Below are 20,167 nucleotides of genomic sequence, written 5' to 3' on the forward strand. Positions count from 1 at the left end.
GATTCGCACACCTCGTATGGACTGGATTTAAGCTTTTTTTAGTCTGAGACACATGGTCTTTCCCTGGTATTTTACTACCTCTCCTTGTGGCGGTTCTTAACCATGAGAACTGTGGCCCAGGTACACTAGGGATGATTAAATAATTACATGCGTGTATGTATGTTTACATTTATGCTTATGTAATAGCATAAATAGAATATTATTAAAATTTGTTTTTTAAATGTTAATAATCATATAATCAAATTATCTATATTACAACATAATATACATTATACAATGTATAATATACTAATCATATAATTATTGTATTCTTATATTACTTATTTAATGAAATGATAAAATGACATAAATATATACAATTTATATAAACATAATTAATATGTATATGATATATAAAACATGATACAGGGCATATAAATGATACACTCATATAATATGAACCATAATATAATAATATGTAATGATCTATAAAACATAATACACAATATGTGTGATATATGTAATGTTTTTATAAATATATATATTTATATATCATGTAATGATATAGGGCATATACATGATACAGACTCATAATAATACATAATATATAATGTATTATATATTATAATATATAATATAAAATATAATAATACATAAGTGTGGCAATTATATCTTTTTTTTTGGCTGCGTTGGGTCCTTGTCTCTCTGCGCCGGCTTTCTCTAGTTGCAGCGAGTGGGGGCTGCTCTTCGTTGCGGTGTGAGGGCTTCTCATTGCAGTGGCTTCTCTTGTTGCGGAGCATGGGCCCTAGAGCGCAGGCTCAGTAGTTGTCGTGCACAGGCTTAGTTTCCCTGCGGCATGTGGGATCTTCCAGGACCAGGGCTCGAACCCGTGTCCCCTATATTGGCAGGCGGATACTTAACTGCTGCACCACCAGGGAAGTCCGGCAATTATATCTTAAATAAGTATATATAATTGTTTATAAAATTATCATATAACTTGATAGAGGGTTAATAATTATTTTAATAAGTAGACACATAGGGTAGTATTCTATATCACTATCTAATGATAAATGAATTAGATTAGTAAATAACAAGATGAATAAATCATTAATCAATTGGCATAGCCGTAGTCTAATGTAGTGCCTCTAGCTGTGGCAAGTTAATATTTATTGCCTATCATGTTCTAGAACCGGTGCTAGGCTCTTACATCACCTCTGCTAAACCTCACAGCAAACCAGCAAGGTAGGCACCATTAGTGGAAAATAAGTTGAGGCTTAGATGAGTTAAATGTTTTGTTTTGTTTTACCTTCAGAGACACAGAGCTAGTAAAAGAGCTAGATATAACCCTGATTTTGTCTGATCCCATATCCTGTGGTCTTCGCACTCTACCAGGTTAGATGAGTAGGTGGAGAAGAGAAAGTGAAAGAACAAAGGAAGGAAAAGGAAACTGTATCTTGATGCTTGCCTTATAGGGGAGGACAGTATGGCAAACACCAAGTTTCACTGATACAACAGGAAGGCCGAAGAAGCTGACCCTGGCACCAATCCAGCCATTCCCTCAGCCACTTGCTTATTCAACACGCTGCTCCCCAGGGTAATGGGGAGGAGGGAAGGACATGGGGTGGCAGCTCCTGGCCCGTGTCTTGATGCTGGCCGGCGCAGGCTAGTTGCCAGGCCCCTCCCAGTGTGACACCCTTGTGACCAGAGTCTGCACACTCGATGGCACGCCCTTGGACTTGGTCTATTTTTCCCACTTCTGGGATTGCAGCCTACATACTTGGCATTGGAAAGATTGGCAGCTTCAAGTCAGATTGGGAGGACGTCCCAGATGGGCACTGAATCAACAGTGCCAACAAGAGGGAAAAAAACATGTGAGCCCAGGGAGATTTCTTAACTATTTACCGAATAGGGGGAATTGTTTATTTCCCCATATCTCCCAAAGAGTCCATTTATGAGCTCCATTTTATGACTTCAAACAGGCAAGTTGGCAGAGATATGGCAGTGAAGATAAGATGATGACTAATTAATGGTCTTGCAACAGGTTTCAACACCCAGATCTACAACTACTTATATTTTTTTGCTTAACCACTAACATTTATTTTCAAATACAAACATGCTTTTAAGTATTTTTGTTAATACAGCTAATAGTTTTATCTTGTTCCTGGCACTATTTCCTCTTCTTGATAGGGTTATAAATAGGGTATTCCACTTGGCAAGGATCTTGCCCATGGCATTGAAGAGATGGTTCTATACTTACTGTAGCAAAAAACAGCACATAGTTGGCATACTTTCCTCCAAACTCTCCTAACATTTACACTGCCATCTACATACTTTTCAGTTGACTTCACTCTGAAAATTGCCTGTTCCTCTGATACATACCAGAGACTTGGCTACTTGGACATTTGGAAAGAAAGAAAAAAAGAAGAGCAGAACATGAACGAGCATTCTTCCCATTTCTGCTCCCAGGCATTTAATACTTGCAATAGTACAGTCATTTGTAAGAATGATTTAAAGTGGCTTCTTTACAGTTTTCAGTTTTAAGATCTCAGGATTCTGTGACTGGAGGAACAATTTCAGCATTGACTAACATTGCTATTGATAACTTCACTGTTTTCCTTAGGTTTATATAGTCAGTTGCCTGAATTCAGGTAATACATAGAAAAAGATATAATTCCACATCATGGCTTTTATTTATTTATTTTTTTTGGTAAGTAAACTCAAACAAATCATAACTGAGGATTCAGAACTAAAACACCTTCAAAGTCCTGCTGCCATTATTTCAAAGAAATGTTATACAATTTGGATGAGATTAAGATGCTAGAAAACAGTATCTCTAGAAATTTGAAGATTTTCACTGTTGTGAGCAAAGAAGACATAGGAGTACAGATCTCTAGAGTTCCATCTCCAAGATACGCCAGTGGCTGTTGAGCTTATCTTCACTTTCCCTTCAGGTCTAAAAAACGGGGAGAGGGGATGATTTTGGCAAGAGCCACGGAGGTTATTGATGAATTGCAAAAAATATCTCCAAAGTAAGACCTTTGGGGAGTTAGAACACAGATAGCTTTTGCTTGGAGAAATGGATAAACCCACTCCATCTGCATTAGGTGTGGTTAGCCAAGGTACAATTTGAATAAATGTTAAGGAAAAACTAACTGACGTCCCAATCCTTCTTTCCTAAATCCTGCATATTTTTCTCACATCCTTAGGTAAAAGAAGAGAGGCCAGGTCATCTGGTAAACGTTGGCCTGTAACACAGTTCATGGAAGGCTGCTTGGTGCCCATTCATCCCCAAGACATCCACACGTGAGAATTCACCAGTACAAAGATGTTTAAGACTTATCTGAGAAGGAATCCAGATGATGAGTCCATCTGCAGGTAAAAAAAAATAATTAGCAGCTCAGCTTGTGGGAGTGGGGATAAGGTGTCGCATTGCTGTTACTGCCGGGGCTTTATGCTTCTCTGCAGAGTATTGCAGGAAAACCATTTACTGAGTTCAGTACCAGCGTTTACTGGTGGTTTTGATACCGTGATCTTAAATCTTGGGAGATCAATTCCTTACAGTCTGGGGGAACCCAGTTTTCTGTTTTGGTTTTAATAATCCTTTCAGCCTTAGAATGAGGAGTGGGCACTAGCTAGTTTACAGAACACCTTATCCATAATTTAAGAATCTGATAAAGCTGAAACAAGAATATTATTTCTTCTGGGTTTAAAAGAATACAGATAATGTGTCTGATAAACCACATTGGAGTTTTTAAATTCCAAGTACTTTAGAGAGAGAGAAAGATTTGGGTGAAACTAACACACACACACACACAAGCCAATACATTTTTTTAAGACTTACCTGGTTATATATGTTGTGTTTAAATGACTGAAAATTAACTATCTCCACTCATTAGTTCCGTCCGGTTTAGATAATGGACATTTTAATTTAACTGTAACATATAAATGCACAACTGTGGTTGAATTTGTCAGAATAGTCATATGCACAACATATTTTGTGGAAGACATGGGGCTGGCTACTAGATATTGAGAGATGAAAGAATGGACATCATTCTGACATTGGAGGAGTTCATAAATTTGGTGAAGAACAAACTTTTCGTACACAAATGAGTGCAAGCACTTGCATTTTGAATCCCGTGGTTCACAGACTCAGCGATTATAACCGGATGTCTCCTTTTATCCCAACTTGCCATTCTTCCAGCCCTTATTTTTCTTATCCCAGCCTCTCCCAAGTCTCTCAGTTCATTTCTCTCCTCAGTCAGCAAGTATCTGTTTCCCCCCGGGTAACCGTAGAATTCTGTGATTGCCTCAGTCTATCAATCATCCAAGGCCCCTAGAATTGCTCTGTCTAAAATGGTGGGCTCTAGTCACATGTGATTTTATATAGTAAATTAAACAAAGTTTTCAGTTTCTTAGTCACACCAGCCACTTTTCAAGCGCCCAGTAGCCACATGTGGCCCATGGCTACTGCTTCGGACAGTGCCTATTAGGAAACATTTCCCTGGGACTTCCTTGGAGGTCCAGTGGTTAAGACTTCGCCTTCCGGTTCAGGAGGTGCGGGTTCAATCCCTGGTCGGGGAGCTGAGCTCCCTCATGCCTTACAGCCCAAAAGACAAAACATAAAACAGAAGCAGTATTGTAACAAATTCAGTAAAGACTTTAAAGAAAAAAAAAGGAAAGAAAACATTTCCCTGATCTCGGACAGAGCTGCTCTAGACCTGGTTAAAACCTTGTTTGCCAGCCTCTTCTCAGGAAGCGATCCTCCAATAAGCTGAATATTGTTTTCTGCAAATGCCCTGAGCTTTGCCGACTTTGTCTTTACTATTTCCAAAGCTTAGGGTGCTCTTTTGGAATCTTGCTGTCTTTCAAGACCTAAAGAAAGGTATTGTTCTCCTAAGAAACCCTTCCTTACCTTTCCAATTAGAGCCCTTCCTAATTGGAAAGGTCCTTCCACACACCACGCCTTACTCACGGCTCTGCTTCGTGGCGCTTCATACTATCGTCTCTACGGGACATTTTTAGCTCCCCTACCAGGTTATGCTTTTTCTTTTTCCAACAGCAAAGGAGGTGTGTGTTTCCTTATTTTATATTTCATGCCCTCTGGTTTTTGGTGTTTATGGATTTTATTTGAAGACATTAACAAGGAAAGATACATATGGTGACAGTCTGAAGGAAGAAGGGAAGAAATATGGTTATGTTAACTATATAAAAAACGAAGAATGGGGTTGCTGCCCTATATACTAGGAAAAAGTCTTGTAATTAAAATCTGATTCTGCCACTTAACCTTGTAGAGCTGAGTGAAATAGTTATCCTCATTAAACCTCAGTTTTGTTTTGTTTTTTTCATCTAGAGAATAGGAATAGTAATGCTTACTATACAGGTTTTGTGAATATCACTTGAGAGATAATATATGTAAAAGTGTGACAAAAAAAAAAAGAAGTCATACAAATGTGAGGTGTTAGGCTTACAGCAAGCTTCCAGAAAAGCAGGGTATGGAACAGGGAGAAACACATGTTGCCCTGGCCCCCCTCACAAACCTGCTTTACGCTGACAAAGCCCAGTCGACTGATAAAGTTCCAGTAGGCTCTTTGTGAGTTATCCACAGGGTTCTCTTTTTATCTCACAGAAATATTTATGTATCTATAAGTATCTATACTTTTTTTTATTCCGCACTCCTTGGGATGCAGTTATGGCTGTTTAATGTTTACTTTTCAGGCATTCCTTCTCCCTTTGAAGGAATCCACAAAAGAAAGAGCAAAATGCTGACAAGTTTTCAAAGCCGTGATTTACAGGAATGATTTCTGAAAAGCAAGTGGACAACATCCGAGTTCATCATCAAATAATATTTCTAAAGCACCCTCTAGTGCCTGGCCCCAAGCCAGATGATTCAATGCCTGGAGAGGCTGCAAACTTTTTTTTTTTGTTTTAAAGGAAAATGGACTCTCATGTTGGCTCCTGAAAAACAAGTCTGCACCATTTACGATTCCTTAGGATTCTCTCTCTAAATAAGTATTAAGAATGGATTGCTTCAGAAGAAAATCAATGCAGTTAGAAACCCTAATACTATTAAATATAATTCAAATCCCAGTTTAAAATAGACATTAAGACTTAAAAGACCAAGTCAAAAATTACACTGGGAATCTGAAGAATTTGAAATCTAAATAAATCACAGAGCAGAAAAATCTGCTCTGTAAGTGAAAAAGTTTTGAGCCTGAGGAAAGGTAAGAATTGCATGAATAGATAGGTGTCATCTAGTAGGAATGCTAGGCCCATCTGCCATCTGATTATGCTGTGACTGTACTAGCCTGTCGTCTTCACTCAGCAGATTCTCAAGTGCTGTAGTGGCAGGAGTGCAGTATGTAGAATCAGAAGACTTGTGGTCCAGGGTCAACTCTACCACATACTTGGCTATGTGATTTGGAAGATGTCACTTAAAATTTATGACCCTAGTTTCTTCACATGTAAGATAATTTTGCCAACTTCATGGAATTGTCTAGACTTTACATATTAAATAAGATACCACTGACCAGTTCCTTGAACACAGTACTTGCCAACAAAATGTCAATATTTTTTCTAGTTGTCTGATCGATTTTGTATTCAGCAGTTTTACAATATGTGTTCAGTATGACTCTTGCACATATCCCCTCAAAGGAAGTTTCACTCTTCTCCCTTATCACTCCCACATTTTTGAGAATAGGATCACATTTTATATTATGGTACTGAAGTAGGAGAGTCAATTTTGCATAGGCTAGTTGACCTTAAAGATAAATGCCTAATTATTGATTGGATGATGATTGATTAATCAATTCTTTCATTCATTCATTCAATTCCCAACTCCAAATTCAGAATAGTCCCTTTACTACCTGAGGCCTTATTAACAAGATGGACCAGATGTTTCATCACATACAAAAGATCTTTGTAGGCATGGGAATAAAGAATACTGAGTCATTTTAAGAAGTCACTTTGAAAATGACTTTTCAACATAGAAGAACTGGGCTTGTTCAAGCAAATTATATTTCAAAGTTTTATTTGCAAGGTTATTTATTACTATGTGGAATCTCAGTCCTGTGGCTAGGGTCAAGGAAAATGAGGACACAGGTGTCTGCCTATTTGCACAGGCATTAAAGAGTGTTGTAAAATGAGCTTCAGCCTTTTAAGTTACTGTCTTTTCCTTTATAATAATAATCTCTTCAATTTTACAAGGTCTATATTATTTTTAGGTAAGAAAACACTGTAGAGTTCATGTTTTATTGTTCCTTGCAGTTATATAAATTATATTTGGCCAAAACAAATGTAATTCCTACTGTGTGAACTGGGAACCCAAAATGTTGATTTTCCTCAAGTTATAAACAATGTGAAGATATGTTATACTGGGTCACAATTTTCCAGAGCAGAGCAAAATATATAACTCAGTTTTAATAACAAAACTGCATATATCATTAAAGTTTCCTACTCCACACAGAATGTATTATATTACTCTGCCCAGCAAGAGACATCCTTTGTGTAGACCACAATTTCTAAAATACCATTTGATTGAATGGAAAACATTTTAGCCATTTGTTAGTTTAAAAAAAATGTAATGGTTAAATACTCATGGAAATTCTGCTTTGTCTTTGCTGGGTAAATATTACATTTCTTTTCACTAAATTGAATGCCATGGATTTTGTAAACACCAAGGTCTGGGGGACAGCTATTACGAGTTTTTTCCCACTATGAGATGAGTCTTCACGTTTTTAGCATCTTAGAAGCAGATGTCTGCTTTGTAACACCAGTGAACCTTATTTTTACATGTATTATTGTATCAGCTTCAAAAGTTGCATTGTAATTATTTACTTATAAGCTTGCCTCTCCAAATAGACTTGTAACTTAACAAGGCAGGGTCCAGACTGCATTCTCTCTGTATTCTTGGCCCCTGGTCTAACGCTTTCTACAGAGCTGGAGCACTGAAAATGTTAAATGAAGAAGAAATTCTGAAAAAACTACGACCAAATCATCAGTTTACCCATTCACCTGTTCTCAGAATCATTTCAAAATTTAGGAGATTGATAAATGTAACTACTTTCACAACACTGAAGAAAATGAGGAAAGATTATTTCCTTTATTAAAAAGAAGTCATGGGCTTCCCTGGTGGCGCAGTGGTTGAGAGTCCGCCTGCCGATGCAGGGGACACGGGTTCGTGCCCCGGTCCGGGAAGATCCCACATGCCGCGGAGCGGCTAGGCCCATGAGCCATGGCCGCTGAGCCTGCGCGTCCGGAGCCTGTGCTCCGCAACGGGAGAGGCCACAACAGTGAGAGGCCTGCGTACGACAACAACAACAACAAAAGAAGTCATATGTGGGATTAGCTAGTCTAGTCTCCTTATTTCACAAGTGGGGATTTGGGGACCTAGGAAAAGAAAGCTTTTTTGCTCTTGCTAATGTCACAAGACTGGAGGCAAAACTGATCCTAATTGTGTTCATAGTGTTTTGTTTGTTTGATACAAAAGTAATACATGTTAATGATAAACACTTCGACATGTTCAAAAATACATAAAGAGCCAACAAGTGTATGAAAAGATACTTAACATCAAAAGTTGTTAGAGAAATGCAAATCAAGACCACAATGAGATACCATCTCACATCTGTTAGGATGAGAGAAAAGAAAAGAACAAGTGCTGGCAAAGATGTGGAGAAATTTGAACCCTTGTTCATTGTTGGTGGGGCTGTGAAATGGTACAACTGGTACCTTAAAAAAATTCAAAATAGAACTACCATGTGATCCATCAATCCCACTTCTGGGTGTATATATCCAAAAGAATTGAAAGCAGAGTCTTGAAGAGACACTTGAATACCCATGTTCGTGAAAACATTATTCACAGTGGCCAATAAGTGGAAGCAGCCCAAATGTCCCTTAATGGGTGGACAAATAAAACATGGTCTATATGTACAATGCGATAATATTCAACCTTATAAATGAAGGAAATCCTGTCACATACTCAACATGGATGGACCTTGAGGACATTATATAAGTGAAATAAGTCAGTCACCAAAAGACAAATACTGTATGATTCCAAAATGAGGTATCTAAAATAGTCAAACAGAAAGTAGAATGCTGGTTATCAGAGGCTGGGCGGAGAGGGAAGTGAGGAGTTGTTAAATGGGTATAGCGTTTCAGTTTTGAAAAATGAATTAGTTCTGGTGATCTGTTACACAACAATGTAAATATACTTAACATTTTTGACCTGTTCATGTAAAAATGCTTAAGCTGATGAATTTCATGTTACATGGGTTTTTTGGTCACAGTTAAAAATTTAAAAATACATAAAGAAACAGAATTTTTATTTATTTATTATTTTGGCCACGCTGCATGGCATGCAGGGATCTTAGTTCCCCAACCAGGCAATGAACTCGTGCCCCCTGAAGTGGAAGTGTGGAGTCCTAATCACTGAACTGCCAGAAAATTCCAGAAACAGATATTTTGAATATATGTAACAGTAGAAGAGGTGTTAAGGTTAACACATTTAGTTGTTTTTTTCTATAATATTTATACGCAGTACTGTCTAAATGATATGACACCTTATTGTTACAACAGAATATGACAAACATATTTCTAAAACTCTCGATACCATTTGAAAGGCTGCATAAGATCCATTTATATAAAAAAACCACAGTTTATTTAACAATATCGCTCATTCATATTCTTTTCATGTCTGTAAATAATGCTTTCTTTTCTATTTTTGTACATTCCTTGTCATCTACATTTCTGATTCTTCCCTTAGAGTCTCAGAAGTAAAATTAGTAGAGTGGACATTTAAAAATATTTTTAAATTGTTTAAAAATTATATAAAATAATAAACATATAAAAATTATACGTTGTTAAAAATTTAGTATTGCTCCAATATCTATTCGTAGAAGCAGGACACGAGTGCCTCTAATTTACCGCACCCTCGTCTACACTGAGTCCCCTCATCTTTCTCCTCTTATTCACTATTATTATTGTTATTATTATTACAATTATTTTGATTTGCAAGAAAGGAAATAGGATTATTTGTTAATTTACATTTCTTTGCTTGTCATAAAACTGGTACAGTTAAAAATACTTTTCAGTCGTTTGTATTTTTTCTTCTGTGAATTATAGTTTTACATTTTAAGATAAGCTGAATGAGTTCTTTATAAAGAAATTTAATTATTTATTTGATTGCAGATATTTTTCCTAGTTGTACATTTATTGTAAATTCTGTGTCCTAAGTACACAATTATTAATCTTCAGGGAAAACTATTTAACTCATTTTCATTTAAATTTTTATAGTTTGATTATCTACTCTTTTTGTCAATGATTATGATGTAGTCAATGATTTCAGAATTTAAGTAGATATTTTATAAAATTTTCAGTAAAATTTCTTGAAAAATCCTGCTAGCGTTTTGCATAGGACTGTATAAAGTCTATACACAAAGTTTGGAATAATTGTTGTAACAACATCAGTAGCGGTCATAATGACAAACAAAACTCTACTTACAGCTCTTCAAGTGCCTGCTATCTGCCAGGTCTTGCATTTACTGTTCACATTAATTTAATCCATATAACAACCTTATGAAGCATGTGCTATTTTTATGGCCATTTTACAAAGAATCCAGTTGAGGCAAAGAAAAGTTACATAATTGCCCATGGTCACTCAGCAGTAAGTTGATGGAACCATGTTTTGACCTCAGGCCACACAGCTTCAGAACCCTTGCTTCTAAAGATCATTAAGCTGCCTCAAAAACCTTCATAGGATGAATTTGTCCCTTCTAACGAGTTACTAAAATTGCCTTTATGTGTCTAAGATATTTTTAATCTTTGTTCTAAGTTAATATCCCATACTTTTTAATTATGTTTTTTCAATTTGGCTGCACTAACGATAGTTTAGAAAAACTGAATTACAGCATTACGGTGGAGATGATCTCTACTAAAGCCTGGCACGCTGGAGGAAGAGCAATGAGACCAGGGTCTCTGCAGCAGAGCAGGACAAGGAAGGTGAGATGCTGAGGGATAATGCAATAATAATCGCCTTGAGTCAGTAAGCTATGGCTGTATAATAAACGATTCAAAAATGCAATGGCTTGAAACAATAGCTTTGGTTCTTAAGGACCCGCGGGTCATCTAGGGGTTTGCTGACCCAAGCTGGGCTGGGCCCCGTTCAAGCTGCAGGGTCTGACTGTGATGGGCATCTCCCTCAGGTCTGCTCCATGATGCTGTTCTGCACCTCAGGTAAGAGTGTATCAATGAGCCTGAGGAAACTCTTCTTGATGTGGCAGCAAAGGCCAGAAAGAAAGCCCACTGACAGGTGCATTTCAAGCTCGTGCTTCCTTTCTTGGAGGGCACACAATGGAGCTCAAAGTCAAGGGGCAGGGAAGTAGACTTTGCCCATCAGAACACCATGGCGAAAGTGTGTACACAGAGAGAAGTGATGACAAGGCCAATGATTTCATCTACTGTATCAGCTGGCTTGGGCTACGAAAGGAACAGAGAAGAGGCGGGGAGTGGTCAAGTTGTGCATAAATTGTGCACATAAAGCTCACAGGATTTGTAAGTATATCAGACATGAGGTCAGAGAGACAAGGAGACCTTGAGGATGACATTCCTTATCCACGTGCCCAGAAATGTCTTTTTCTAGAATTTTACTTTAGATTGATACTTAGCTCACTTGCTCTATTTCTAGTATTTTGGTACTTCTCTTGACTTCCCCAATCTCCTTAAAGACATCTCAGTTTCATATTGTTTTATTACTAGGAGACATAACCGATCTGAATCAGGTGAGGTGATGTGTGTGTATATTCAGCAGCGCCGGCGTTCTCCTGCTGCTGCCCCCTCCACAGTAAGGCTGCAGTTTCTCCCCAGCAGTGTCCAAACTACCCCTTCAGTCCACCAATGACTCCTCTCAAAATGCAAAGAAGACTAAGTATAGAAGCCCTTTGTTTCTCCCTGATTAGTCATCAGCATTAAAACATCGGGTCTAATGGTGCGTCTGTCCATTCCTTCTTCCATTTTTTTTTTCTCCAAACAAACATTTCTAAGGTCAAACTGTATTCTGAGTACAGTCTTTAAGACAGTAGGGAATGTTCAGAGGATTTTCATCATACTTGGTTAACATTTTTAAAAGTTTTGGCACTTAAAGTCATAGGCTTTAGTTATTTGGAATATTTATCTATAATAAATAGTCCATTCCCCAGCGTTGGTAAATAAATGAGGCATCGCTCCATTGCGCTTTTGTTGATTTATGCATCGACACGGGGAGTGTGCTCCATTTAGCAATGCAAAGAGGGTGCACATTCAGTTTGTTCTGTTGCTATGTGTACTGTTTAGTCCCAGGATACCTTGAACTGGAAAGAAGCCCTGTTGAGTGACAGGGTTACATAATTCTACCTTCTTGGTAAACTGTCTTGGGCCTCAGCGCCCCCAGCTCAGATATCTGTCTATCAGGAGACATGTGGGTCTTGAATTGTTCATTCTGGTTTGACCCTAAGCCAAAAACTTTTGCAGAAGCCTGAGTCCTGGGCCTCCTTCCCAAGCAACCACCAGTGTCATAGAAGTAACCAGTTCCTGCCTGTTACTGCAGCTCCTGTTGACAGGAAATGCTTTTTCAAAAGAAAGGCAATGAAAAACGGTTCCCTTGCAGGTGGAGTTTTCTGGCTCATGTAAGGATTAGAAATGAAATTAGCCATTGGAAATTTCATTCAGATCAGTCCAAACATTGCAAAGTACAACAAACGCAGACCTTTCCTCATTGGGTAATCAAGTTCAATTTCTCTCCGTGTCTTTTCTCCCAAGCAGACAGCTGTGAAACCCTTATTAACTGTTTTTCATGGACCCAGTTGCTGCTAAAGTCTACAGAGATAGAACATTCCAGAATGAGCTCTGAGCCCTGACCTTGAAGGGCTTGGTGATCTAGTCTGGAATACCAGAGTCACCCACAGAAACTGCTCCGTGAATTAGGCAGCCCATGATCCAGCAGCCAGCCATGTGGGTCAGACAATAAGGAGTTCAGAGCCAACAACAACGGCTAAGTGCACTGTGGAACCAACTTCAGGAGAAACGGGAACGTGACAAAATAGTATAAATAAGATGGCTGATTTGGACATTTCACCCTCTACTGTTTCCTTTCTTCCAACTCCAGTTTCCCTGTAACAGATCAAAACCTCTTTGTAGTAGTAATCACTTGAAAATAAATTTAAACTAGTGCGCCCCCACTTTAACACAATATTCTTATTTTGGATGGACCTACCGTCCGTCCATCACCCTGGCCACTCCTGCAAAAGGACGCATCATCCATCACAGAGCTTTCTGCACACTGCTCGCCTGTTCAGACACAAATGGCTTCCTACGGCCAACGTCAGTCAGCCTTTCTTGGAGTCCCATAGTCTCCCCAGCAGGGTCCTGCCTCACCCACCCATATGTGAGTTACAGCACAAGGGCTTATCCTTGAGAGCATGGTCAATAACGTCTCCCATTTTCCACCGTCCTGAGTCTGACATCTGTGACCTCACACGGGACCACGGTATTTTACAGAGTCAACAATATATCTGATTTGACTGTTTCCCATGTGTAAGTCTTATCTTTCCAGTTGGATAACATTTTCTTCCAGTACAAGCTGATGCAATATAATTGGAAAAGTTTTTGAGTTTTTCCTCAACCTATAGCACATAATAAATATTTAATAAACCACTCATTGATTGGTTTTAATTTCTGTGGAACTAGAGGAAGGGCCAGGACTAGGAGGGAGCAAGTGAGGTGCCGGGGGAAAATCTTTAAGGAGGCGTTTGCTCTCAGGTGTGAGTCTTGCACTTGTAGCACCCCAAGAGTGCATGCCTCCTTAAACTTTGTGCCCTAGATGCTTTTCTTGCCTCACCCTAGAAGCTGCCCTGATTGTATGGTATTATGAAGTATTTTTGCAGGATCTGTCTTTATATAGTAAAAGTAGATACTGACTTTCTTTTTCCTCATAGCTCTTCATAAACAGGACCCACATGTTTGTATGCATACAAAGGGGTTAATTCCACCAGAATGCCTTCCCTACAATAGCTACAAAAACATTACGGGTTAAACCTCAGAGAGGTAGGGTTTTGGTGAAAAGAGCTTGAGTGAATCAGACCTACCTGATTCAAGGCCTAAATTCACTCTTCACCACCTAAGTAATTTTAACCTCTAAATATTATTTGGCAAAATTGTAAGATAATAAGAATGAGAAGAAAGAGGAGAAGAAAAAGGAAGAAAAGGAGGAGAAGGAGAAGGGAAGAAAAAAGGAGAATAATCATAAATATTTCATGAGAACTGATTAGAAATAAATATGTAAAAACACAAAGCCCTAAATAAATACAACTTAGTCATTATTTTTACTTTTTTTTTGTTAATAATGATCTTGGTTTGCTTTTATGAGTGTGTTTATAATTCACAGCAATTGTTAAAGTATAGAATTCCATACATGTACATCTCTGTATGTACACATACAAGCATAATATATGTTAAAGTTCCTGCACATGCATTGCCAACCTCATAATGCTAGTGAGGGATTAATTCCTCCTGAGTTGTTCCAGCCAATAAGGAAAGCGGAATATTGAAAGTATATTTGGATTCAAGGCAATAGAGACAATTTATTCACTTTCAAATTGGGAAATATGGAAGTTAGTAGTATCTTTGTACCGTTAACAAAAAACTGAGGACTCAGGAGGAACGGCGGATATGGGGACAAAATGACCCATTCAAGTTTGAATTCCCAGTGGAGCCCATGGGGAGACTGTGGATTCCTCTGGAAAACAGAAAGCACTTCAAAACTAAGGGGACCATTTCCTAAGAATTTATACCCAAGTAGTGAAATATATACCACATATGCCATGATACAAAGCACTTAGGTACTTTCTGAAACTGTTCCATTTAAATATTATAAGCATGTGTGTGGTGATGAACTGGGTAAATTCAGTAAAATGGTCTCCCAGTTGAGGCCATTTCTATCATTAGGCATGATGTTTCCATGACCTACTCTGGCAAGAGAAGACTGGCATTGAATCAATGAATACATATATGTCTCGCTCTGAAGCACAGGTGATCTCACCTAAATTAATTAGGCAATTGTGACTGTCTAGACCTCATTCAAAAAATAATTCATGATACTAAAATGAATAAAAACGTAAAATATTTATTTCTGGGCAGTATATTCAGGTACATATGCTACCAAAGCAGGTGGCTTCTCAGGGCCTTATGAACGATCAGCAGTAATGCTAGTATTTGAATACAAAAGTTTTTTACCACTTCACTTTGAGTAATGAACAAATTCATTTTTCCCAAACTAACTTAAAAAGAATGGGTTAGTTTTGGGTCTTTGTTACTTTGGTAATTCTTTTGCTTGAGTCCCCTGAAGATTTTTACAGATGCCAAATTCCGAAAGAAACTAGGAGAGAGTTTTAAACCTTATTCTAAGGGAAGTGGTCTCTAAATATGATTTTAAGGAGAAAAAAAAATGAACCAATGAAACGGTCTAATATTAATAGTCCATTAATAATTTAATATTTAGGACAAGTAAGCAAAGCCAGATGTTAACCGAAATGTCTCCTGGTTGGGTCAGAGTCTGAACATTCCCCTCCAGTGTAAACACTCCAGTCCTGTGCCCAGGAGTGAGAGCGTGGGCCAACAACCAAGTCACACAGCTTTCACTGCCCAATCAGAGTGCACTTAATACAACTAAAGCGACATGAAAATAAAGACACGTTAAAAAACAAACTCTTATAGACACACACACACACACACACACACACACACAGAAAAAAAAAAAAAAAGCCTGGTATTAACAACCTCAAATTCTCTCATATTAATAGCCCAATTTTGTTGGTAGCCCACCAAACTGATGGCTTAAACCCTTCCAGGACTTATTTAAGTGTCTGGGGAGTCAGATTTACTTCTCAATGGCCCATTCATCCTTTGAACGTTTACTCTGTAGCCCTGTGCAGTTATAACCTAAGCTGGGTTTCATACATGAAAACTGACCTCCAGCACCCACGGCTTTTGCCAAGTCCCAGTGAAGGCTCTTGGAATAATTTAGAGTCTGCCATAGTGACAAGTTTAAGATTCAATTATTGAGTGTAGTAAATTTATTTTTACTATGTTTGTAAAATGGCTTTCGCCCAACTCGTTTCACTCCCCTTCACAGCCAAAAGGCCTAAGATAGCAGCGGCCCATCCTCACAGAACAGGGCCGCTCGCTCCCCATTGTTTAATGCCACGTCAAACAGAAGGATTTCTATGGGACTCAGATGGAGATGTTTCTCTTTTGCCTTAGTTTGGGCAAAAAAATTGATTTCCTTCAGATAGCTGTAATGGGTGGTGAGGACGGCAGAGAGTAATCAGGCCCAGCTCGAGGCAAATGCCAAAAGTTTCCCAGAAGGATAAATCTTGTTTCCTGCCTTACTTCACAGAATTAAGCCTTAAACAAGTCATGTTCTGTGGCTTGGATGCTGTGTTTATATCAGCTTTGGTTCCCTGGCTCATGGCTGGGAACATTGTATTGGTCTGTAACCCAGGACGGTTTTCCTGAAGCAAGAAATCACTATCCTGGTATCTTTATCTCCCATTCCATTTTATTTGTTCTATTAATACTAGCAAACGAGCTCTGAATGGTAAGTGGATCGTGGGAGACAGTTACATTGACCAGGTGCAGCCCGCAAAGCCAATGATTTAGCACTCTGCTTTGGTAACTGTCTTTCCCAGGAGTTGTATGAAAGATGCCTCTTCATAACGGATTTTGTTTTGGAAAATAATAACAGCACCTCATCTGTGCATGGCCCATTCTCAGTAGATTCAGGAGAAAATCTTTTCCGTGGAGTTCAGGGTAGGCTGAGAACTTGTGGTCTCTCGGTGTCTTAAATGAAACCAAATCCTCTGGGGATTGCATTCGTTTATGGTTAGTAACAGGCGACTTCCTGTTTCAAAGCAAAATGGGCTTGAAGAGGCTTATAAAAAAGACTCAAAAGGTTTCTTGGACATCAAATGACTCTAGTAAAACATTTTGATGAGTTAAGTGTAAATGCATCAGCAGCATACGGATTAAATTCCCTTCTAAATAAACATTAACAGAGAACATGTTTGGCAAAATGCATTTTGAGTTTTGCAAAACTGAAAACATTTGAAAAAGGAGTGTGAGATATTTGATGAACTCAGAAAGCAGCCAGATTGCCCATGCCATACTTGAATATTTTCTTTGGTTGTTCTGCAGATGTCCAATAAATTAGGACATAGATATTAAAACCAACGACTGCTGCAGAAGTGATCAGCTGCCCTCCAGTTAGGAGGGTGTTTCTGCGGATACCCAGTTCACGTATGTGTGCATGAAGAGAGCCCCAGGGGACCTGTAGCCCCTTCCTCACTCACAGGCATCATCTCTTTTCTGGATTCAGCCCTGCAAGACTTTCATTATTCACAGCTCCTGTGTCTGTTTTTCTGTCTTTGAGATATTTTGACTCCCAAAGGGGATTCCTGCCTTGCTACAGACCAGCAATGAAGCCTTTGGTGCCACCAGGAAGATGCCAGCTTTGGCACTGCTTGGGCCAAGACCTTTTATCCACTGCCCTTGTCAACACTCTCATTGTCTCTCACCATCTCTTTTTTCAGACAAACAAAATTTATTAATCCTTTAGCATGGCAGAAGTGACAATGGAAAAGAATAAATCTGAGATACAGTTTGAACAGAGCCTCAACTGGACTTGGTAACTAGATATAGAAAGAGAAGGGTCCAATGTCAACTCCTAGAGTTGAATTTGAGGGATCCATTCTATGGTGAAGCCACTGAATGAGAAAACTGCCTTTAGAATTCTTACAGAGCAGGGGGAATATATGATTGGCATACTTGTTATAAAGTAGTTGGTCCAGAGCAACAAATAAGCAGGTCATGGGAGAAATCTCACACATGTGAATGCCACGACCTTGCAGTCTGTAATCACACTGACTGATAATGATCATTTTGCTTTTGAACTATACGTGTAGAAAGCAGATTCTAAGAAAATTAACAGGCAAATAAATAGCAGGTATTGTGTTTAAATACTTGAAAGACTCAAGGTTTAGCCCAGTGCATTTTAGCAAACGATGATGTAATTTACAGATAACTGACATCCCACTGCCATATCAAAAATTATACAGAAAGTTAATACGCTATTAATTAAAAAATATTTAAAGCCTGTACAGGGAGTATCTGCATCTCATTTGGGGTTTATTCAATAGTCTTCCCTCCCGCCATCTTCATGCATTCATTAAATGGTTTCCCACAAGGCCATGATGAGGCTGAGGCTGCTGGCCTCGGCTCTCTCTCCTTTCAATATACTCTGCATATGGTCGCCAGAGTTTTCTTTCAAAAGGACTAGTCTTGTCATTCACCTGTTCAATAATCTTTGATGCCTACCAGGTATCTCCAGAATAAAGTCCAAATTCCTTAATTTGGTGTTCAAGCTCTTCTGGTCTGGCCTTAATTCACCTTTCAGTTCTTGTCCCCCCACCTCATAATCAAGTCAAATTCCCTGTTCCCAGATTCCACATGTTCATATGCTCTCCTCGTACTTGGTACTTCTCAGCATTTTGCACAACTGTAAATATTTACTAAATTATTTGTTGAAACGGGAGTTTTCCCATTTGTCTGTCAGTACATGAGGGTGAGGGTTGTGTCTGTTCCGCTGTATCGTATGTCCATCCCTGAATCTAACATAGTACGTGCCTGGTGCTGGTGATATCTGTGAACTGATGGAGTCACCTGTCTGTGTCTCGTGGCACTGGCTGTATATTTCTATCATAGCATTTGCTGAGTTCCATTGTTTGTCTACCTGATCTTCCTATTGCTAGTCTTTGAGACTAGAGGGCAGAGGATATGACCTGATTTATTTGAGTCCTTGGCCCCTGGGGTAGTGCTTAGCATACCCTGGGTACTCAATAAATATTTGCTAAATTTAAATGAAGAGCATGTGTTGCAGTAAGAGGTTCTAGAAAATCATGTCAATTCTTATGGTAAACCTATAGACATGATAGCATTTTGAGCTGTGGCTCCCAGTCTTGCATATGTGGCCATGCTCTAGGGTGGGCACTCTACAGCCCACAAGGCAAATCTGTGCCATGACCTGTTTCTGTAAATAGCTTTACTGGACTATTCATTCTCACATTTTCTTTCTGCTTGCACTCTACAATGGCAGAGAGTAATTGCAGAGACTGATAATTCTTAAGACCTAAAATATTTACTGTTTGGCTCTTTACAGGTAAAGTTTGCTGATCACTCTTCTAGAGGACACACATAAATAATAATAATAATAGTATCTACTGCATAAAATGGTTATGAGGATTAAATGAGGTAACATCTGTAACATGCTTGTCACAGTCTTTGACACATTGTCTAGTAATTGTTAGGTATTATCATTATCATGATATTAGAATGATTTTCTAACAGTCAACAATATTAAATAGCAAAAGCCAGCAGGAATTCGATACACAGCACGTTACAGGCAGGCACAGGGATGGGAGGAGCATAATCTAAGAACCTGACATTGAGGGAGAAGCAAGCGACAAAGCAGACAAAGAACTTACAGAAATTCTATTGGATATACACTACGATTGTTTTATTATCATGCCCATTTTACAGGTGAGAAATGTAAGGCATCAAATGCTTGTTCATTTGTCTTCCCAGACCAGGGCTCGAACCTGTGTCCCCTGCGTTGGCAGGTAGATTCTTAACCACTGTGCCAACAGGCAAGTCCCTTGAGCATTTTTTAAAATTAAAGTATAGCTAGTTTCTTCTAGAGGCTAGGGAAAGCAGCTGGACCTGGATCCAGAGCAGGCTCTCCATATCGACAAGGCCCAGGGACAACGCCCGGCTGGAAGACTGAGCAGGGCGCAGAAGGCCGGCCACCCTGTGCCTTTGGATGGGAGAATTTAACACATTTACATGTAAGCCATGTGTCCGACAGGGTCTTGGTGCTCTGGCCGGGTGTCAGGCCTGAGCCCCTGAGGTGGGAGACTGAGTTCAGGACATTGGACCACCAGAGACCTCCCGGCCCCATGTAATATCAATCAGTGAGAGCTCTCCCAGAGGTCTTCGTGTCAATGCTAAGACCCAGCTCCACTCAATGACCAGCAAGATCCAGGGCTGGACACCCCATGCCAAACAACTAGCAAGACAGGAACACAATATCACCCATTAGCAGAGAGGCTGC

The 20,167-nt window shown here is 39.0% G+C and overlaps 1 long non-coding RNA gene across 3 annotated transcripts in view; it reads right to left on the bottom strand.

Moving 5' to 3' along the window:
• Positions 1-727: 727 nt before the first annotated feature.
• Positions 728-20,167, bottom strand: part of LOC307196597 — a 356,801-nt gene continuing 337,361 nt past the window's right edge. For 2 of the 3 annotated variants that reach the window (XR_013831178.1, XR_013831179.1), the window contains one exon: positions 728-3,348. This is a non-coding gene — a long non-coding RNA (uncharacterized lncRNA). Of the gene's footprint in view, positions 3,349-3,379; positions 4,577-20,167 lie in introns of those variants that run through there. The other variant, XR_013831180.1, reaches the window with a different exon arrangement.

This window comes from Stenella coeruleoalba (genome assembly GCF_951394435.1).
Source record: "Stenella coeruleoalba genome assembly, chromosome: 13".
NCBI classification, from domain to species: Eukaryota; Metazoa; Chordata; class Mammalia; order Artiodactyla; family Delphinidae; genus Stenella; species Stenella coeruleoalba.